Raw genomic sequence first — 24,944 nt, 5'->3', positions numbered from 1 at the left:
TTGGGACACGACTATATGTCCCTTTATTCGAAAGTTACACAGCCCGGGGTGATTCCACATGGCCTAACCACATGGGCCTATGACCTCTGTTTCCAATTTTTGTTACCTTTTCCTAAACTTTCTGATTTGTTTCAAATTAGTTTTCAATTGCCTCAAAGCTATTTTTATGGCTTGGAGGGCTTGATTTAGGGACAAAATGTATGGGAATGAATGGTTTGTGATATATTTAAATTATTGAATGTTATGATGTTTTAATATTTTTTATTGTACGGTAATGCTCTGTAACCTTAATCCGGCAATAGAGGCGGATTAGGAGTGTTACATAGATGATGTCTTGGGAAAAGTTGTTCGAGAATTCTATGCACAAATAACTTCCCTTGATAACCGCTTAATCTATGTTCGAGGAAAATTGGTCCCATTTGATGAAGATAGAATCAATTCTCAATTTGGGTTGAAAGATGTTCAAGACAGCATACCCCGTTCACTGAAAACATTAATGCTGAAGGCTTAAATTAGGTGTTAAAGACTTGTGTGTTGAAGGAACTCGATGGATTGTGTCCAGCCAAGAATGTGACACAATTGAGGAGACTTGACTAAACACCATTTGTAAGGTCTTGTATCACTTCCTCAAGAGTAGGTTAATGCCATCTACCCACAATTCCATAGTGTCTAAGAGACGAATACTACTCTTGCATTCGATCATAATGGGTAGGAAACTCAACATCGACAAGGTTATTTTTCATGAGGTACATCGATGTATAGAAAAGAATGCGGGCAGTCTAAATTTCCCTTCCCTAATCACTACTCTCTATAGAATGGTTAAAGTCCCTTTGAATGCCAATGAGGATGTTACCCCAAATAAGGTGGACTATCACGATCTATATGTGCAAAAATCCAAGGAGTAGAAACACCAAAACAACACCAACAAAGTAAGGCACCTACATTTTCCACCAGGCACTTTGCTTTAGCAGAAGCCTTAACTTTTTGGAGTTCAATTGAAAAAAAAGTGATGCAGTCCTTAGACCAACTGGAGCAAAGAATGTCACTATTCGAGATTCAACAATATCAAATTGTTGAAGAGATGACAAAGGCTCAAAAATAGTAGGCACTCTATTGGTCCTATGTGAATGATCGAGATATTGCTCTGAAAAGATCCCTGCAGAAGAACTTTACTAAGCCAATGCCTAAATTTCCTGATTTCCCTAAGGATTTTCTACCACTTCCTTAGGCTGGATGTGCTGAGGAGGAATCAGTTGAAGTGTCATCTGACAAGGCAGTGTAACACCCCAAAATTAGGCCTAGAAGTTGTGAGGGTATTTTAGGAATTTTAGCCTTAGAGTGTTCGAAATTTCACATCATGGTTTATCAATAAAGTTTTCTTCTTATGGTTTTTAGAAAATTAAATCAATTTCTGAAAAAAGAGTTTTAAAAACCTTCAATTTTGAAAATTGGATTGATTTGTAAAAGAGTCGAAATTGTGAGTTTTTAAGAGGCAATTAAACAAAAATTTAAAAATAACCCTAATATCATCCCCCGCCTATAAATTTCAAGTTAGTCTCTTCCACAATATTGTGTGTTGTCATCCCTTGTTTGAAGAAGCCTCTCCCAATCGATATTGATTCCTAAACTCTATTCCTTTGATTTTTATCATCCTATTAGTCATAAACCTCCATTGAAACCAAGAAAAAACACCATAATTTTCTCCATTGTCAACCTTTCGTGTTTTACGGGTTTTTGATCAAACGCCCAGTTTTTCATCATCCAAGGTAACGATTCAACTCCTGAATAGTTTTAAATTCGGTCTTTCATGGTGGATTTTGAGATTTTGGATAAAAACATGATTTCAAAGTGTTTTTCAATTAGTTTTGATGTAATTCAAAGGTTTCTAAACTTACTTTGAAGTTTCGTTAAAGATTTCTTGAGTTTTAATGATTTTTTGAAAAATAACCATAAAACATGTCGAAAAACTCGATACTATGAATTGAGTATTTTGTTGTAGTTGAAAGGCTGGAAATTTAACACCCTATAACCGAGACCGTCGCCGGGGTCGGACACTAGGGGTTAACAGACTTCGTTCACTTAATTTCACCGTTCATAAAAAAATTTCCAGACGGTGGCTAAGCGTATCCTTGTCACCTTAAAAACCATATCTTGAGTTCTACAACTCGAAAATCAGTTTCGTGATTTTTCCCTAAAACTAGACTCATATATTAATCTACAAATTGTTTTCTAGAATTTTTGGTCGGGCCAATTAGTACAGTTTATTAGTTAAAGTCTCCCCTGTTCCAGGGTGCGACTACACTGACCTTCCTGCATTACAACCTGTATATCTCCCTGTACAGGGCTTCAATACTGATGTCGTTTGTTTCTATAGAAACTATACTCAAAAAGGAATCTATAAATATATGGAATGACTTCTAAATGTCTCGGGTTAATTTATAATGAATTTTCAAAGTCGGAACAGGGAATCCAGAAACCGTTCTGGCCCTGTTTCACGAAAACCCAAATATCTCTTAACATACAACTCATATGACCATTTCGTTTCTTCCATATGAAAATAGATTCATAAAGGTTCATTTACATAATTTATTCACTATTTAATTCCATTCCTACTATTTTTAGTGATTTTTCACATCCACATCGCTGCTGCTGTCAGCATCTGCCTTTAAGGTAGACTTTACCTATTTCATAGTTTCCATGATTCAATTAGCCCTTTTTCCATACATAGCACAAGGTATAATCATGATTAACCATTCCAATGGCTAATCGTTTCCAACATTTCCATACCTCTTAGTGATCCACATACAAACGATTATAGTGCTATGCTAAAAACGTATATAAGCCATTTTCGCATGGCTATCCAAAGTTTTACATACCAAAGTTCAAACAAACATAATAGCCTATACATGCCGAAATGTTCTCTTAGACCATCTAAGAAGAAGATACCAAAAAGTTACTAGTCGGTGTGATGACTTCGATGACGGTCCCGAATACGCAAAAATTTGAGTCCAAGAAACCTAAAATAAGTGACAAGCAAACACCGAATGAGTATATAACTCAGTAAGTCATAAGCAATGCACTACCAACCATTAATAACATTATCACAAGAGGAAACAAAATGGAAGAGGCTAATTACTCCATTCAAACCGAACTATACCATAGTTCCTTAGACCTTTCGATTCAATCTCATACCAAGTTACACATTCACATTCCATATACAAATCAATAGGATATTTGAGGCATTTTTATACACCATTTTGTTATCGTTACAATCATACAACTACATGACCTTTCACTTATTCCACGATAATTCTTATGTACGTGACTTGAATTAAAATTGTCACATAGGTTCAAAACTTACCAAGCTCAACTCCAAATATAAACATAGCGCCTATTAGCCATGAACTCAAGGTACTTACCCGACCCGCTGTCCGTGGTCAACTCAATAATGTCTCACACTCAGTGTCAATAGTGATTCAAAAGCATATAGTGAGTCCGCACACTCAGTGCTATATAATCAACTCGCACACTTAGTGCTATATGATCCAACTCGCACACTTAGTGCTGTACAAATTTTAAACCCGCACACTTAGTGCCATTCTCATGATCACAAATGTTTATACCCGCACACTTAGTGCCAAATCAACAACTCAATACATCTCACCTCTTTTCTTTTCATTCAATACTTTCATCACCACATACATACATGTATATAAATTTATCATTCCTTTCGGCATAATTACATAGACATTATGTCTATTTAAATCAATACAAAATATATGCTTAGTGACCTACCTTGTGTTGGGTAAAATAGTTCCAAGTCGGCTACTCGATGACCTTCGTCTTTCCCTTGCTTGATTCTCCTTCTTTAACTCCTTGAGCTTAATCAATAAATCAACTAGTTTAACCATCTTGCTAAACATTCATAATTCAATTACACATGCATATGTATGTTTGTATATTCGGCAACCATCCTCACTAATTACCCATTTAGTCGATTATACACATAATTAAAGGTAACATCACGAACGGGCATACTTATGTATATTTATACATATATATATACACTTCCAAATGGGCATCACAATTAGATTTAACACCACCGTCAAACTCAATGAGATGGGCGAATGTATGTATATATATACAATGTCAACTATAACATCTTTTAAACACCTAATTTATCTCATGAACACTTAATCAAATTTTCCTAATCTAGCATATATTTTCACATCTATTTGTATCATCATGTAAATTCACATATAACTACATTTCTTAAGTTCTACATCTTAATGCCCATTATAGCCACTCCCATGGTCTAAATCTAACAATCGGCAACACCTACCTTTTCACTATGTTTGCGAATACTCATTCTCTTCTTAGTCCTAAATTCGGCACTTCCAACAAATTAGCTTAACAATTCCAACTTTCATGCTAACATCCCAAGCAACTTAACACATCCATATAACTAACATGTTAATAGCTTCAAGGTATCAACTAAAATTTTAAGCTTCTTTGTCAAATCCCAATTCTCCAACAACCCCAAATCCAACCATGGGATAGATAGAATTCAAACTAACAACTAAAACATGCATGAATCTCATGGTAAACATCAAACATACCTTGGTCTAGCAACTACCATGGCTGATTTTCTCAAGCTCTTCCCCCTTCTTCTTAGGACATTCGCCAAGCAAAGAAATGAAAGGATGGACACTTTTTTTCTTTTCTTTGTTTTCATCCTATTCCTTTTTATTATTTTATTCTTTCTAACATAACCACTAACTAAACATGTTTGCAACATGTTTCCACTCTTAACATGGCCGGCCATCATGCTTAACTTTTGGGTAAATTGACATGCAAACCCATCATTTTCACATTATGCATTAATAGCCCACTTTACAATTGCCTAGCACATTTCTAGATTTTCTCACATAAGTCCTATTTGATAAAATTCACTTACAATTTACAAAATCCAAACGTGAAATTTTCACACATGTATATGTACATATATTGAGCATCAACTATAACGGTCAATTATTTTTATGTCTCGGTTTAGTGGTCCCGAAACCACTTTCCGACTAGGGTCAATTTGAGGCTGTCACAACTCTCCCCCACTTAAAAAATTTTCGTCCCCGAAAATCTTACCGGTAAATAGGTTTGGGTATCGTTCTTTCATAGAGTTCTCAGGTTCCCAAGTAGCTTCTTCTATTCCGTGTTTGAGCCATAACACTTTCACTAACAGAACCCTTTTGTTTCGCAACTCTTTCACTTCACGGGCTAGAATACGGATCAGTTCTTCTTCATAACTCATATCGTCTTGAATTTCAATCTCAGAGGGGTTTATTACATGCGAAGGATCTGATCGGTAACGTCGAAGCATCGAAACATGGAAAACGTTATGGATCCTTTCGAGTTCAGGGGGTAGAAGCAACCTATATGCTACTGGGCCAACTCGTTCGGAGATCTCATACGGCCCAATGAATCTCGGACTCAATTTGCCCTTATGGCCAAATCTGAGTATCTTTTTCCAAGGCGATACCTTAAGAAACACTTTGTCTCCCACATAATACTCAATATCACTTCGTTTTAAATCCGCGTACGATTTCTGACGGTCTGTGGCTGCCTTTAGACTTTCACGAATTATTTTTACTTTCTGTTCAGCATCTTTAATCAAATTCACTCCGAAAATTTTACTTTCACCGAGCTCGGTCCAAAACAATGGCGTACGGCATTTTCGACCGTACAAAGCCTCGTAAGGTGCCATCTTAATGCTTGATTGAAAGCTATTGTTGTGGCGAATTCGATCAAAGGCAAATATCTTTCCATGAACCACAAAACTCGAGGATGCAACATCTCAACATATCCTCAAGTATCTGAATTATCCGCTCGGATTGACCATCGGTTTGGGGATGAAAAGCGGTGCTAAAATGCAACTTGGTACCCAAAGCTTCTTGCAATTTCTTCCAAAATCGTGAGGTGAATCTCGGATCTCTATCCGACACAATAGAAATCGGTACTCCGTGTAATCTCACAATCTGAGAAACATACAATTCAGCCAGTTTATCCAATGAAAAATCTGTACGTACGGGGATAAAATGAGCCGACTTAGTCATTCTATCAACAACAACCCAAATCGCATCTTTCTTACTTGTCGACACTGGCAACCCAGACACAAAATCCATCATGACTCGATCCCATTTCCATTCAGGTATCATGATCGGCTGAAGTAAACCCGTAGGCACTTGATGTTCCGCCTTTACTTGCTGACATATTAAACAATTCAAAACAAAATCGGAAATGTCTCGTTTCATACCATGCCACCAAAACTGACGTCTCAGATCGTTGTACATTTTCGTACTCCTCGGGTGAATTGACATTCGGCTATAATGAGCTTCGTTCAGAATCATTGAAATGAGTTCTGAATTTCTTGGAACACACAACTGACTTCTGAACCTCAAACAACCGTCATCATCAATTTGAAACTCTGATTCCATATTCGGAACACATTCAGCCCGTTTTGCAACCAATTCATCATCGACTTTCTGAGCTTCACGAATTTGATGAATCAACAATGGTTTGGCCTTTAATTCCGCCACTAGTATATTGTCGGATAGAACAGACAAGTGTACATTTATCGCTCGTAAGGCAAACAGTGATTTACGACTTAAGGCATCCGCAACCACATTAGCCTTTCCCAGGTGATAGTCAATGACAAGCTCATAATCTTTTAACAACTCGAGCCAACGTCTCTGTCACAGATTTAAGTCTCTTTGAGTCATCAAATATTTGAGACTTTTGTGATCCGAAAATACATGGCACTTCTCACCAAATAAGTAATGTCGCCATATTTTCAAAGCGAATACGATGGCAGCTAATTCGAGATCATGGGTCGGATAATTTTTCTCATGTGGCTTTAATTGCCTCGACGCATAGGCCACAACTTGACCTTCTTGCATCAATACGCAACCCAACCCAAGTAGGGAGGCGTCACTATAGATGACAAACTCTTTGCCTGATTCGGGCTACACTAAAATTGGGGCTTCATCAAATAAGTTTTCATTGATCAAAACTTTTCGACATTTTTCCGTCCATTCAACTTAATATCTTTTCAAGTAGCCGTCATGGGTGTGGCTATCGTCGAGAAACCTTTTACAAACCGTCGGTAGTAACCCATGAGTCCTAAAAGCTCGAACCTCGTAATATTTCTGAGGCTTCCAGTTAAGTATGGCGAAATTTTGCTCGGGTCAACTCGAATACCGTCGCGGATACCACATGACCCAATAAGCTAACCTCTCTTAACCGAACTCACACTTATTGAACTTAGCATATAACCGCTTATCCCATAAAATTTGCAACACTAATCTCAAGTGCTCAAGATGTTCGGTCTCATCTCTTGAATAGACCAAGATGTCATCAATGAACACAACTACGAACCGGTCCAAATCATCGCTCAAGATCCGATTCATCAAATCCATAAATACCGTAGGGCATTAGTGAGCCCAAACGGCATCACTAAGAACTCGTAGTGGCCGTATCTCGTTCGAAAGCGGTTTGGGTATATCCGAATCTCGAATTCATGAATCGATAATAACCCGATCTCGGATCTATCTTTGAAAACACCGAGGCTCCCTTTAGTTGATCAAACAAATCATCAATACGCTGTAACGGATATTTATTCTTTATTGTCACCTTATTTAGCGACGATAATCGATGCACAACCTTATGGTTCCGTCCTTCTTTTCACAAACAATCTGGTGCACCCTAAGGTGAGAAACTTGGTCGAGCGAAACCTCTATCCGTCAATTCTTGCAATCGAAGCTTTCAACTCTTTTAACTCGGTTGGTGCCATACGGCACGGAGCTATCGAAATCGGCGTAGTCCGGTACAAGCTCAATACCAAACTCTACCTCCGGACGGTGGTAAACCCGGTAATTCTTGGGAAAACGTCCAGAATTCACAAACCACCAAGCATGATTCGGGTTTCTTTTCTAACTCTTTGTCATCAAGTACATACGCAAGGTATGCTTCGCACCCTTTCTTACATATTTCGAGCCAACATTGATGATATTACAATTGGTAACCCTTTAAGTCCAGTAGACTCAACTCGAATTATCTCGTTATTTGCGCACCTTAAATCAATGGTTTTCTTTTGCAACTCACCATCTGCGTCATATACGGTCAACCAGTCCATACCAAGAATAACATCAAATTCACCAAATGGTAAAAGCATCAAATCGGCCAAAAGCAGATTCTCGGATCATTAGAGGCATCTCTTACACACTTTGTCAACAAGCGCATATTGACCCAAGGATTTGACACTCGAATTACGAACTCGAGAGACTCAACGGGTAGAGTCTTCTTTGGATGCTAAGGTTTCACATACATATGAATGAGTAGATCCGAGGTCAATCAACGCAATCACACTAGTATCAAAGAGAGTGAAAGTACCAAGTGATAACATCGGGAGGATGCCTCCTCTCGTGCGTGAATGGCATATGCTCTAGCAGAGTCTGGTCTCGGATCGAACAGCCGTATCAGAGGCCCCTCTCTGACTACCACCCCTACCTTCTGAAATTCTCGGTGGTCTACCTCTAGCTGTCATTCCACTAGGTCTTGCACCTTGCATCCTATTCTTCTCATCAAGCTCCGTGCAATCTCTAATAAAGTGGTCCTTCGAACCGCACCGGTAACAGGCCCTGGTAGTAGTCTTACCGCAACATTCACCTATGTGTCTTCTTTCACATTGGGGGCATTCAGGTTTCTCTTGACGGTTATTGCCCACACTAGCTACCGAAGTAGCTCGGGAGTCCATCGATGGTCGTGCTCTAATGGAAATTCCCGCAGTCATCCTCGATTTATTAGTGTCCTCTCTGAACTTCTTTACAGCCGAGAACGGAGCTTTACCCGTCGATCTTTTACGATAGTCTCTAGCTTCAAACTCAGCCTTCTTCTTCTCCTTTCCAAGTTCTTCCGCCTTGCAGGCTCGTTCTACTAGTGTTACGAATTCTTTTATCTCCAAAATACCCACTAGTAGCTTTAAATCTTCATTCAATCCTTCTTCAAATCTCTTGCACATAGCAGCCTCATCAGCCACACACTCCGGGCATACCGATCGAGTCTTACGAACTCATGTTCAGATTGAGATCTTGTCATCTGGCCTTGCTTGAGTTCCAAGAATTCCTTACGCTTTTGATCGATGAACTGTTGACTAATGTATTTCTTTGAAATTCATTTGAAAGAAATCCCAAGTAACTCGTTCGTTTGGGACTATGGAAATCAAAGTCCTCCACCAATAGTAAGTTGAGTCTATAACAAGGATATAGCACACTTTAGACATTCATCGGTGTGCATGACAGTTCATCAAACACCGAATGGTGTTATCAAGCGAACTTCGGCCCTTTCGGCATCATCAATTAACTATGGCCTTGAACTCCTCAGCCCCGCTTCCTAATCAAGTCTACTGAGTTGCTTACTCACCTCACGGGATCGATGAATCGATGGCATTACGGGCTCTTGGGGTGGATTATTCAAATTCGGAATTGTTGGATGTACCGGATTGGTTCGGGCATATTGCGCGACCCATTCATTCATAATGGTAAAGAAGGCTTGTTTAGCCCCTCACCTTGATTATTCGCAGATGACCGAGGTTCAACAGTGGCGTCCCTTGTGCGAGAGCAGCCGCTACACTTTCAACGTCATCCACCAAGGTTCTCTCTACGGGATCCATTTACTAATCAAAACAAAAATTTTAACCGCCGTAAGTCATCACACATTTAAACATTAACATTAAGGCATGTATAGCTAGACTCATACGTGCTATGGTAGTCCTAGAACCGACTAAACCATAGCTCTGATACCAATTAAATTGTAACATCCTGTACCCGAGACCGTCGCCAGGGTCGGACACGAGGGGTTAACAGACTTCGTTCACTTAATTTCACCGTTCATAAAAAAAAATTTCCAGACAGCTGGCTAACTATGTCACTATCACCTTAAAAATCATATCTTGAGTTCTACAACTCGAAAATCAGTTTCGTGATTTTTCCCTAAAACTATACTCATATATCCATCGAAAAATTGTTTTCTAGAATTTTTGGTTGGGCCAATTAGTACATTTTATTAGTTAAAGTCTCCCCTGTTCCAGGGTACGACTACACTGACCTTCCTGCATTACTACCTGGATATCTCCCTGTACAGGGCTTCAATACTGATGCCGTTTGTTTCTATAGAAACTAGACTCAAAAAGGAATCTATACATATATGGTATGACTTCTAAATGTATCGGGTTAATTTATAATGAATTTTCAAAGTCGGAATAGGGAATCCAGAAACCGTTCTGACCCTGTTTCACGAAAACCCAAATATCTCTTAACATACAACTCATATGACCATTTCGTTTCTTCCATATGAAAATAGATTCATAAAGGTTCATTTACATAATTTATTCACTATTTAATTCCATTCCTACTATTTTTAGTGATTTTTCACATCCACATCGCTGCTGCTGTCAGCATCTGCCTTTAAGGTAGACTTTACCTATTTCATAGTTTCCATGATTCAATTAGCCCTTTTGCATACATAGCACAAGGTATAATCATGATTAACCATTCAATGGCTAATCGTTTCCAACATTTCCATACCTCTTAGTGATCCACATACAAACGATTATAGTGCTATGCTAAAACGTATATAAGCCATTTTCGCATGGCTATCCAAAGTTTTACATACCAAAGTTCAAACAAACATAATAGCCTATACATGCGAAATGTTCTCTTAGACCATCTAAGAAGAAGATACCAAAAAGTTACTAGTCGGTGTGATGACTTCGATGACGGTCCCGAATACGCAAAAAGTTGAGTCCAAGAAACCTAAAATAGGTGACAAGCAAACACCGAATGAGTATATAACTCGAAGAAGTCATAAGCAATGCACTACCAACCATTAATAACATTATCACAAGAGGAAACAAAATGGAGCGAGGCTAATTACTCCATTCAAACCGAACTATACCATAGTTCCTTAGACCTTTCGATTCAATCTCATACCAAGTTACACATTCACATTCCATATACAAATCAATAGGATATTTGAGGCATTTTTATACACCATTTTGTTTTCGTTACAATCATACAACTACATGACCTTTCACTTATTCCACGATAATTCTTATGTACGTGACTTGAATTAAAATTGTCACATAGGTTCAAAACTTACCAAGCTCAACTCCAAATATAAACATAGTGCCTATAAGCCATGAACTCAAGGTACTTACCCGACCCGCTGTCCGTGGTCAACTCAATAATGTCGCACACTCAGTGTCAATAGTGATTCAAAAGCATATAGTGAGTCCGCACACTCAGTGCTATATAATCAACTCGCACACTTAGTGCTATATGATCCAACTCGCACACTTAGTGCTGTACAAATTTTAAACCCGCACACTTAGTGCCATTCTCATGATCACAAATGTTTATACCTGCACACTTAGTGCCGAAATCAACAACTCAATACATCTCACCTCTTTTCTTTTCATTCAATACTTTCATCACCACATACATACATGTGTATAAATTTATCATTCCTTTCGGCATAATTACATAGACATTATGTCTATTTAAATCAATACAAAATATATGCTTAGTGACCTACCTTGTGTTGGGTAAAATAGTTCCAAGTCGGCTACTCGATGACCTTCGTCTTTCCCTTGCTTGATTCTCCTTCTTTAACTCCTTGAGCTTAATCAATAAATCAACTAGTTTAACCATCTTGCTAAACATTCATAATTCAATTACACATGCATATGTATGTTTGTATATTCGCAACCATCCTCACTAATTACCCATTTAGTCGATTATACACATAATTAAAGGTAACATCACGAACGAGCATACTTATGTATATTTATACATATATATATACACTTCAAATGGGCATCACAATTAGATTTAACACCACCTTCAAACTCAATGAGATGGCCGAATGTATGTATATATATACAATGTCAACTATAACATCTTTTAAACACCTAATTTCATCTCATGAACACTTAATCAAATTTTCCTAATCTAGCATATATTTTCACATCTATTTGTATCATCATGTAAATTCACATATAACTACATTTCTTAAGTTCTACATCTTAATGCCCATTATAGCCACTCCCATGGTCTAAATCTAACAATCGGCAACACCTACCTTTTCACTATGTTTGTCGAATACTCATTCTCTTCTTAGTCCTAAATTCGGCACTTCCAACAAATTAGCTTAACAATTCCAACTTTCATGCTAACATCCCAAGCAACTTAACACATCCATATAACTAACATGTTAATAGCTTCAAGGTATCAACTAAAATTTTAAGCTTCTTTGTCAAATCCCAATTCTCCAACAACCCCAAATCCAACCATGGGATAGATAGAATTCAAACTAACAACTAAAACATGCATGAATCTCATGGACAACATCAAACATACCTTGGTCTAGCAACTACCATGGCTGATTTTCTCAAGCTCTTCCCCTTCTTCTTAGGACATTCGGCCAAGCAAAGAAATGAAAGGATGGACACTTTTTTCTTTTCTTTGTTTTCATCCTATTCCTTTTTATTATTTTATTCTTTCTAACATAACCACTAACGAAACATGTTTGCAACATGTTTCCACTCTTAGCATGGCCGGCCATCATGCTTAACTTTTGGGTAAATTGACATGCAAACCCATCATTTTCACATTATGCATTAATAGCCCACTTTACAATTGCCTAGCACATTTCTAGATTTTCTCACATAAGTCCTATTTGTGACAACCCGAATTAGGGCCTAATCGGAATAGTGGTTTTGTGACCACAAATCCGAGATAGAAATAATTGTTTTATAATTATTTTGGGGTTTATGATATGATTGCATGATTGTGTGAAAATTTCGTGATGAAATTCTATGCCTAAAGTGCTTAAATTGAAAGTAGGGACTAAATCGAATAAGTTGCAAAATTTGCATCCCGGAAGTTTTTAGTATGAAATTGTTTTGGAATATTAATTAGGAGATCTTAAATAGCAATTTGACCAATTTTAAGTTCATGGACAAAATTAGGACATGGAAGGAATTTTGAAAGTTTAGTAAGGAGGGCATTTTGGTCATTTGGATATTAAATGAAAAAAATGGGAAAAATAACACAAAATTGATCAACATCCTCCTTAGTTGCTGCGAATTCTCCCTCTCTCCATAGCTAGGGTTTCTTCAATTTTCAAGCTCCATAGTAAGTGATTCCAAGCCCCGTTTTAATGTTCTTTACGTTTTGGAATCCGGAAGCTCGATTAAGCTTATGCTAGTAATAATTTAACCTAGGGTTCAGATTTGGAAAAATACCCATAGGTGAAATTTGTGTATTTTGATGTTTTATGATAGAATATGAGGTTTTAAATTATGTTAAATAACTTGTGCTACTCGGTTTTAAGTGAAAACGAGTAAAGCAAGCATAATCGGTAAAAATACCTATTGTTCATAACTATATGATAGAGTGAGAATTTGATGTTGTTGTAGAAGAGAAAATGTTCAGCATATCATAAAATATAAGAATAAGGGCTGAAATTAAATTCCGAGCCTAGGGGCAAAATTGTAATTTTGTAAAGTTAGGGGCAAAATGTAATTTTTCCATGATGTGATTTTTGGATTGAAATAAATAGTATGAGTATTAAATGAGCTAAATGTGTTATTATAGATCAAGAAAGACGCGAATTGATCTCGAATGGGGAAGGAAAAGTTTTGGACTAAATTGCAAAATTTCCACATTTTGTACCAAGGTAAGTTTGTATGTAAATATTACAATAATTTCATGTACATTCTTATATTTCAGCCTATTATATAAATATACTAGCTGATGTTAAAATGTAAATCGACTATTGGAATAATGGAAATAAATATAGAGAGATCCGGTTGAACATTGGAGAGATCGAATGAAATAGAGGGCGTAGCTAGGTCACATGTATGATCTTGAGTGCACATCATGTGTACAAGAAAGCTACGAGACACCTCAGTAGTAGCTAGGTCACATGTGTGATACGAGATGTATCCCATGTAGACAAGAGAGCTACGTGAAAGATAAATGTAGCTAGGTCGCATGCGTGATTCCAAGTGAAGGACACCATGTAGACAAGAGAGCTACGAGACAAATCGGTTAGGTCGCATGAGTGGTACTAAGTGTTCACCATGTGTACAAGAGAGCCGAACTAAACGAAGTATGATGGTGGGAAATGTGTCTTTGAAACCATTAAATATCGAGGATTGATCCGAATTGTTCAACGGGATGGTTTTGTGGTGATATTGTGGTTTGGACCTACACTTATGGTGAATGAAATGTAGTGAAAATGATTTGTGATATATACATATATAAGATAAAATGAGGTTAGCATAAAGAATGTGTGAAAGAGTGAAATTAGCATTAAAACTGTTTTTAGATGGTAGCAGTGACGTGATTTTGAAAAATCACCAAAAATAGGAGGAATATAATTAGAGGTTGAATGAGATGTGAAATTAAAGTTTAATGAGTCTACTTTCATATAAAAGAAACAGAGCAAGCAAAGGAATTCTATATTTTGAGATATTTACAATTGTATGTGACTTGCTCAGGATGAATACGTGATCCCCTGTTCCAACTTTGAAAAATCATTAAAAATTGTACAAAGCAAATTAAGAAATATAGTTTACATGCCTAAATTCCTTATTGAGACTAGTTTTAAATGAAACAGACTTCAGGGTTGTTTGAATTGTGTACTGAGAGAAATTCAATTCGTAGTGAATAGAGGTCAGATCAGTCGAGCTGTGTAACAGGGGAAACTTTAACTAATAAACTGTACTAATCGGCTGAACCAAAAATTATAGAAAAAAATTAGCAAAAATATTTATGAGTCTAGATTCAGGGAAATTTTACAGATTTAAATTTCGAGTTTTGTAACTCGAGTTATGATTTATTTAGTGAATATGACGCAGCAGAGACAGCTTAATCAAAGTGGAGTTAAAGTAGATATACTTGAATTGTTGTGTAAACATGTTAGATTCTTTAATTAGTATTTACATACTTACTTACTAAGCTATAAGCTTACTTTGTTTCTCTCTTTTGTCTTATAGTGTCCTTGGCTTGCTCGGGAGTTAAGGATCGTGAAGATCTACCGCACTATCATACTTTAGGGTATTTGAACTAAACGTTTTGAATTATGGCATGTATAGTAGGCTTAATTATTTTGTTACATGTCATATTTGTCTAGGTTTAAAATATTAGTTACAAGATGCTCGACCACTACTTTGTACAAGCCATTAAAATTGGCTAATATTGTTCAAGACATATGTTATACGATGCACTATCAAATTGGATGACATATTTATATCTCGTTATGTTTAATGGTATGTATTATATTCGGTAATACCTTGTATCCTGTTCCAAATGACAGTAGCGGGTAAGGGTGTTACATTTAGTGGTATCGAGCTATGGTTTAGTCTGTTCTCGGACTAATAAAGTGTGTGTAAAAGTCTAGCTATACATGCCATAAAAATATTGTGATAGTGTGGTGACTCTGATTATTCTAAACTGTGTTTTGTTTTAATATAGTAATGGATCTGAGGGCTGCGGTGATGATCTTTGCTAGTAATGCATGGCTCCCGCACAAGGGACCGCTACTTTGTGGAAAGTAGACACGAGACATTGAGACAAGGAGATGAGGCTCGGATGCCTTTCTCCAAATGATGAACAATTGGTATCTGAATTTATTCGAGCAAATCCAAATGCTCAACCTCCTCCACCCCTCCTATACCTCGGGCGATTCTGTAGCTGCTCAAGGTATAGATTTGGTAAGAATGAACAAGCCTCCGGTTGACAAGATTCGAAAACAAGGGGCAAGAGTTTAGAGCAAAGGTCGATGATGATCCCGAGAAAGCGAAATTCGGCTTGAAAATTCTACCGTGTATTTGATGAGCTCTCATGTACACCGAGGAATGCTTAAAGTGTGTTGTATCACTTTTGAGAGATTCGACTTACCACTTGGTGGAAGACTTTGGTTGCGATGGTGCCAAAAGAAAAAAGTTACTTGGGATTTCTTCGGGAAGAATTTAGAAAGAAATACATAAGTCGCGATTTATTGATCAAAAACGGAAGGAGTTCCTTGAATTGAAGCAGGGAAAATGTGCATGTAGCAGTATGAACGCGAATTTGTAAGACTCAAACAAGTATGCCCAGAATGTGTGTCCACCGAGGCCATTATGTGTAGAAGATTTGAATATGGGCTGAATGAGGACATTAAAGTGCTTGTAGGAATTTTGGAGTTGAAAGAATTTGTAGTATTGGTTGATCGAGCTCTTAAAGCAGAAGAATTGAACAAAGAAAGAAGAAAAGTCGCTATTGAGGCCCGAGATGTCGAAAAAGACAGATAAGCAAGCCATTTCAATCTCAACCAAAGAGGTCCAAAGAGACAAACCCTCGAATGACAGTTTCAATTGGGGATTCACAGAGATCGTGGTAGAGCATATTCGGGTCTAAAGCTCAAGCTACTTGGTGGCAAGTGTGGGTAATGTGCGACCTAGAAAGCCCGAGTGTCGACAATGTGGCGAGCAACATTATGGTGAGTGTTGGGGACCGAGCGAGCTTGTTTACAGTGCGGTTCTCATGAGCATTTTATTAGAGATTGTCGGAGAAGGTTAAAGAAGAAAGATTTGAGTGCTAGATGAATACCACCGCTAGTAGAGGTAGACCACCGAGAAATATAGGAGGTGGGACTAGTAGTAAAAGCGTGATGAAAGATTTAACGGCAAGATCGAAGCTAGAGCACTGCTAGAGCTTATGCTATGCGTGCGAGAAGATGCATCATCTCCGATGTCATTCTTGGTACATTTTCTCTATGATACTATTGTTATTGCATTGATTGATCCCGGTCCACTCATTCCTATATTTGCATGAATTTAGTATCTAATAAAAGTTGCCTATTGAATTTCTTGAGTTTACGATTAAAGTGTCGAACCCCTTAGGCCAATATGTGCTAGTTGACAAGGTTTGCAAGAATTGCCCATTAATGATTCAAGGTCACTGTTTTTCGGCCAACTTGATGCTGTTACCATTTGGTGAGTTTGACGTTATCTTGGGAATGGACTAGTTAACATTGTATGATGCTAAGGTAGATTGTAAACAAAAGACACTAGAGTTGAAATGTGAAAATGGAGAAATTCTGTGGGTTGAAACAGATGAATCAAATAAATTGCCTATGGTGATTTCGCACATGTCTGCACAGAAATACATGAGAAAAGGGTGTGAAGCTTATCTAGCTTATGTAATGAATATTGAGTTGCCTCAACTGAAATTTGAATCGATCGATAGTCTGTGAGTTTCGGATGTATTTCGGAGGAATTGCCTAGGTTGCCTCGAACAGAGAGATAGATTTTGCCATTGATTTGTTGCTTGCATCGCACCAATCTCGATTGCTCCATATAGAATGGCTCGATCGAATTAAAAGAATTGAAGGCTCAATTGCAAGAGTTAACGAGACAAGGGATTTGTGAGACCGAGTTTCTCTCTCTGGGTGCTCTGTATTATTCAGTAAAGAAGAAGGATGGTTCAATGAGACTTTGCATTGATTACCGTCGACTTAATAAGGTGACTATAAAGAACAAGTACCCATTCTTCGAGGATTGATGATTTATTCGATCGGTTAAAGGGGCCATGTATTTTCAAAGATTGATTTGAGGTCCGGTTACTACCATTTGAGAGTTAAGGAGTCCGATGTCAAAACCGCCTTTAGGACAAGGTATGGACATTATGAGTTTCTTGTGATGCCTTTCGCTTAACAAATGCTCCAGCTATATTTATGGACTTAATGAATCGGATCTTAGGCCATATTTGGATAAGTTTGTAGTAGTGTTTATAGATGACATTTTAATTTATTCTCGAGATGAGTCGAACATGCCGAACACTTGAGAACTATATTGCAGATCTTGAGAGAAAAGAAGCTGTTTGCCAAGTTTAGTAAAAGTGAGTTCGGCTTCGTGAAGTCGGATTTTTGGGGCATATAGTCTCGGTGATGGTATTCGGTGGATCCAAGCAATATTTCGCGATCGTTGATTAGAAACCGCCAAGAATGTATCCGAGGTTAGAAGCTTTTAGGCTTAGCCGGGTATTATAGACGTTTTGTTGAAGGATTTTCGATGATTGCCTCTCCTATGACTAAGTTGTTGCAAAAGAATGTTAAGTTCGAATGGATGATAAATGTCAACAAAGCTTTGAAAATTTGAAAGACGATTGATGAAGCACCAATTTTAGTACTGCCCGAGTCGGAAAGGAGTTCAGTAATTTATAGTGATGCATCATTGATGGGCCTTAGATGTGTGTTGATGCAAGAGGGTAAAGTGGTAGCTTATGCTTGAGACAAAAAGCGCATGAGAAGAACTATCCTACACATGATTTGGAACGGCATTGTTGTTTTTGCCTTGAAGATTTGGCGACATTATTTGTACGGTGAACAATGCCGAATTTTTACTGATCACAAAAGTTTGAAATACTTGATGAATCAAAAGGATCTGAATCTGCGACAGCGAAGATGGCTTGAATTATTAAAGGATTATGATCTAGTGATTGATTACCATCCGGGAAAAGCAAATGTAGTTGCTGACGCCTTGAGCAGAAAATTTCTTTTTACTTTGAGAGCCATGAACACGGGGTTAGCATTGTCTGATGATGGGTCAATCTTAGCAGAGATGAGAGCTAAACCGTTATTTCTCCAGTTGATTTGTGATGCTTAAAAGAATGATAGTGAGTTGCGGATCAAGAGAACTCAATGCGAATCGAGTTACGACTCGATTTTCGAGTTGGACCGGATGACTATTTGATGTTTCGAGACAGGATATGTGTGTTAAAAATGATAAATTGATTCGAAAATATTACATGAGGCGCACAATGGCTGTTTATCAGTTCATCCTAGTAGCACAAAATGTATAATGATTTAAAAAGCTGTATTGGTGGCGGTATGAAAAGGGACATTTCGAATTTGTAACCAAGTGTTTGATCATCAACAAGTAAAAGTTGAACATCAAGTGCCTTGAGATTACTTCAACCGGTAATGGTGCCCGAGTGGAAATGGGACAAGATTACCATGGATTTTGTAACCGGTTTGCCTTTAACTCCTAAAAAGAAGGATCTTTGTTTGGGTAGTGGTTGATAGATTAACAAAGTCAGCCCACTTTATACCAAGACGCACTGATTACTCACTTGATAAATTAGCCGAATTATATATTCTGAAATTGTGAAGTTGCACGGAGTACCTATGTCTATAATATCGATAGAGATCCAAGATTTACCTCGAGATTTTGGAAAAAGTTACAAGAAGCTTTGGGTACAAAATTGAACTTTAGTACCGTATTTCATCCACAAACAGATGGTCAAACGGAAAGAGTAATCCGGTACTCAAGATATGCTTAGATCTTGTGTTTTAGAATTTGGAGGTAGTTGGGAGAAATATCTATCTTTGATTGAGTTTGCCTACAATAACAGTTATCAATCAAGTATACAAATGGCACCGTCTGAAGCCTTGTATGGTCGTAAGTGTCGGACTCCTTTATATTGGACCGAGCTTAGTGAGAAAGCAGATTCATGGAGTTGATCTAGTTAAAGAAACCAAGAGAAAATAAAAGTAATTCGGGATTGCTTGAAAGTCGCTTCAGATCGACAAAAGTCATATGCGATTTAAAAAGAAAAGAGATTGAATTTCGTGGGTGATAAAGTGTTCTTGAAGGTGTCACCATGGAAAAAGATTCGAGATTTAGTCGAAAAGGCAAGTTGAGTCCGCGTTTTATTGGGCGCACGAGATTCTTGAGAGAATTGGACCAATGGCATATCGGTTATTTTACCGCAGAGTTAGAAAGAATTCATAATGTGTTTCATGTATCAATGTTACGACGTTATCGTTCGATCCTTCACATGTGATTTCCCAACAGAAATTGAGATTCGATCGGATATGACCTATGAGGAGAAACCAATAAAGATTTTGGCTCGAGAGGTTAAACAGCTTAAGAAATAAAAGTATAGCTTTAGTGAAAGTATTGTGGCACGGACATGGGATAGAAGAGGCTACGTGGGAACCCGAGGAAGCTATGAGGAAACAGTACCCAAACCTCTTTCGGTAAGATTTTCGGGACGAAAATCTCAAAAGGGGGAGAATTGTGACAACTCGAATTAGGGCCTAATCGAATAGTAGTTTCGTGACCACAAATCCGAGATAGAAATAATTGTTTTATAATTATTTTGGGGTTTATGATATGATTGCATGATTGTGTGAAAATTTCGTGATGAAATTCTATGCCTAAAGTGCTTAAATTGAAAGTAGGGACTAAATCGAATAAGTTGCAAAATTTGCATCCGGAAGTTTTAGTATGAAATTGATTTGGAATATTAATTAGGAGGTCTTAAATAGCAATTTGACCAATTTTAAGTTCATGGACAAAATTAGGACATGGAAGGAATTTTTGAAAGTTTAGTAAGGAGGGCATTTTGGTCATTTGGATATTAAATGAAATAAAATGGGAAAAATAACACAAAATTGATCATCATCCTCCTTAGTTGCTGCCGAATTCTCCTCTCTCCATAGCTAGGGTTTCTTCAATTTTCAAGCTCCATAGTAAGTGATTCCAAGCCCGTTTTTAATGTTCTTTACGTTTTTGGAATCCTTAAGCTCGATTAAGCTTATGCTAGTAATAATTTAACCTAGGGTTCGTATTTGGAAAAATACCCATAGGTGAAATTTGTGTATTTTGATGTTTTATGATAGAATATGAGGTTTTAAATTATGTTAAATAACTTGTGCTACTCGGTTTTAAGTGAAAACGAGTAAAAGCAGCATAATCGGTAAAAATACCTATTGTTCATAACTATATGATAGAGTGAGAATTTGATGTTGTTGTAGAAGAGAAAATGTTCAGCATATCATAAAATATAAGAATAAGGGCTGAAATTAAATTCCGAGCCTAGGGGCAAAATTGTAATTTTGTAAAGTTAGGGGCAAAATGTAATTTTTCCATGATGTGATTTTTGGATTGAAATAAATAGTATGAGGATTAAATGAGCTAAATGTGTTATTATAGATCAAGAAAGACGCGAATTGATCTCGAATGGGGAAGGAAAAGTTTTGGACTAAATTGCAAAATTTCCACATTTTGTACCAAGGTAAGTTTGTATGTAAATATTACAATAATTTCATGTACATTCTTATATTTCAGCCTATTATATAAATATACTAGCTGATGTTAAAATGTAAATCGACTATTGGAAGAATGGAAATAAATATAGAGAGATCCGGTTGAACATTGGAGAGATCGAATGAAATAGAGGGCGTAGCTAGGTCACATGTATGATCTTGAGTGCACATCATGTGTACAAGAAAGCTACGAGACACCTCAGAGTAGCTAGGTCACATGTGTGATACGAGATGTATCCCATGTAGACAAGAGAGCTACGTGAAAGATAAATGTAGCTAGGTCGCATGCGTGATTCCAAGTGAAGGACACCATGTAGACAAGAGAGCTACGAGACAAATCGGTTAGGTCGCATGAGTGGTACTAAGTGTTCACCATGTGTACAAGAGAGCCGAACTAAACGAAGTATGATGGTGGGGCTGTGTGCTGAAACCATTAAATATCGAGGATTGATCCGAATTGTTCAACGGGATGGTTTTATGGTGATATTGTGGTTTGGACCTACACTTATGGTGAATGAAATGTAGTGAAAATGATTTGTGATATATACATATATAAGATAAAATGAGGTTAGCATAAAGAATGTGTGAAAGAGTGAAATTAGCATTAAAACTGTTTTTAGATGGTAGCAGTGACGTGATTTTGAAAAATCACCAAAAATAGGAGGAATATAATTAGAGGTTGAATGAGATGTGAAATTAAAGTTTAATGAGTCTACTTTCATATAAAAGAAACAGAGCAAGCAAAGGAATTCTATATTTTGAGATATTTACAATTGTATGTGACTTGCTCAGGATGAATACGTGATCCCCTGTTCCAACTTTGAAAAATCATTAAAATTGTACAAAGCAAATTAAGAAATATAGTTTACATGCCTAAATTCCTTATTGAGACTAGTTTTAAATGAAACAGACTTCAGGGTTGTTTGAATTGTGTACTGAGAGAAATTCAATTCGTAGTGAATAGAGGTCAGATCAGTCGAGCTGTGTAACAGGGAAACTTTAACTAATAAACTGTACTAATCGGCTGAACCAAAAATTATAGAAAAAAATTAGCAAAAATATTTATGAGTCTAGATTCAGGGAAATTTTACGGATTTAAATTTCGAGTTTTGTAACTCGAGTTATGATTTATTTAGTGAATATGACGCAGCAGAGACAGCTTAATCAAAGTGGAGTTAAAGTAGATATACTTGAATTGTTGTGTAAACATGTTAGATTCTTTAATTAGTATTTACATACTTACTTACTAAGCTATAAGCTTACTTTGTTTCTCTCTTTGTCTTATAGTGTCCTTGGCTTGCTCAGAGTTAAGAATCGTGAAGATCTACCCGCACTATCATACTTTAGGGTATTTGAACTAAACGTTTTGAATTATGGCATGTATAGTAGGCTTAATTATTTTGTTACATGTCATATTTGTCTAGGTTTAAAATATTAGTTACACTACTCGACTAGCTACTTTGTACAAGCCATTAAAATTGGCTAATATTGTTCAAGACATATGTTATACGATGCACTATCAAATTGGATGACATATTTATATCTCGGTTATGTTTAATGGTATGTATTATATTCTGGTAATACCTTGTATCCTGTTCCGGCGACGGTAACGGGTAAGGGGTGTTACACTATTTGATAAAATTCACTTACAATTAACAAAATCCAAACCTGAAATTTTCACACATGTATATGTACATTTATTGAGCATCAACTATAACGGTCAATTATTTTTATGTCTCGGTTTAGTGGTCCTGAAACCACTTTCTGACTAGGGTCAATTTAAGGCTGTCACAGGAAATTAGTCGTAGGTGAGCTATAAGATGAATAGAATTTGTTTTAGGTGAAAAGAATAAGTATAGATTAAGATATTCAAATTTAAAGTTTGTTATGTTATAAGTTTTGGTTACATGGGAACATAGCTTAGGCTTATGTTTTTGATTGCTTGTGGTAAGTTCTTAGTTTATTATTAAATGCATTACTGTGTGAATTGTTGTGTTTAAGTTTCGGATTTGATAGGACCTTTTACGAGTAAAGATAACGGCAGCGAAAAGCAAGTATGAGCTTTCAACTTTTCAGTGCAAGCGTAATTGGTGAGTGTTTGGAATAATTACTTGCAAACATGATTCAATGCCTTATATGGGAATTTGGTAGTACCTGTAACACCCCAAACCTGGCCCAGACATTACGGCCAAATCCAGCGTGTCACGTTGAAGCGTTACTGAAAAACTCATGTTTTATCTAAAATCTTTCGTAGCATTTAGAGAGTATTTTTGATATAGGTTAAAGTGAATGGAAGCTGAGCACCAGGTAGGAAACCAAAAAAGAGGAGGTGAGTCCATCGGACTGCTTAAGTACCAAGCTCCCTTTGGATCCAATCCTAGACATGCACATCACCATTGCCACACCTTAACTTAGTGTATGTTTTTAGGAAACTAATTCAATTAAGTCTAGTTTAAGGAAAAATGATTAATTTTGGAAAACGTTGCGTTGTGGAAGTTTTGCTTTGTTGTCGGATATTTTAAAATCAATTCTTGTTTTTGAAAATGCGCCTAAAACTAATCGGCCAATGATTAATTTAATATCATACCTATTCTAGTAAAACATATTAAAACCATTTAAAATAATTAAAGCGGCCTTATTACAACTAAAACCCAAATCATAAAAGTAAATGAAAACTAATTAAATTATAAGAAGAAAATCAAATTTGCAATAAGTGTGGCCGCTCCGAATCCCTCACAGCTCCAAGTCCACTATGGTTGGGGGTTACCTGCATGGATAAAATTAAGGGGTGAGTTTGGAGAAACTTAGTGTGTAAATTAACCCAACCATAGTCCAGATCGGTTCAAACCACGAAACAGATTAGGTTGGGCCTTAGCCCTATCTGAGATCTGAATGAAGCCCATAGGCCCATAATGTAAATGTAGCAGATATTTCAAGCATGCAGAAAACCCAACCCATATCCTTCCGTATGTACCCCCGTGCCAACCTTACACCATGTGGGGAGACTACTCGACCCACCTATCCGTCTACAAGTCACAAGTATGTAGCATGGCTACCAAAACAGATATTGTGACAGAATCACCAGATACAGATAATTGTGGCAGGGCCACCAGAAACAGATATTTGTGCCAGAGCCACCAGAACGCTTTCTCCATCATTATAACCCATATCCCATGCAACAGATATACATGTCATGGCATGCAACATACAGAATCAGAATATCATGCATTTCAGTCAAAATCAACCCTAGGGGTATAATGGTCATTTTGCATCTAGGGGCATAATGGTAGGGTATTTTAGTAAATTTACCTATTTTAGGGTTTACATACATACTACAGCAATTATTGTATCAACAGAAACACTTACCAAGCGTTCTTACCGAATTGAGCGCGTTGGCCCATTATCCCGTTTTTGGCCCATTAAGCTCAAATATACTGAAGTGCATGAAATTGCGCACTCTGTAATCATATCACTTGAGATTACTAGGATTAACAACCGAACCATCTTACGAGCGCTCGCACGCTCGCAAGTCTACAAAATACCGACTTTTCTGCATTTCGGCTTTTATGCTTTTGCCTATCTAGTCTGTGAGTGAGTGTCGTTTACACACCTATTCTGTAATGATACGTTGGCGAGATCCACACACGAGTTTCCTACAATCAAGTTACTAAAACGTCAATCTAAATATCAAAAGCAAGCTACGTACTAGACCCCTTACCATATTCGGCCAA

Source organism: Gossypium arboreum, chromosome 2, assembly GCF_025698485.1.
Source record: "Gossypium arboreum isolate Shixiya-1 chromosome 2, ASM2569848v2, whole genome shotgun sequence".
Taxonomy (NCBI): domain Eukaryota; kingdom Viridiplantae; phylum Streptophyta; class Magnoliopsida; order Malvales; family Malvaceae; genus Gossypium; species Gossypium arboreum.
The sequence above is the reverse complement of the archived record's forward strand: the minus strand, read 5'-3'. Positions refer to the sequence as shown.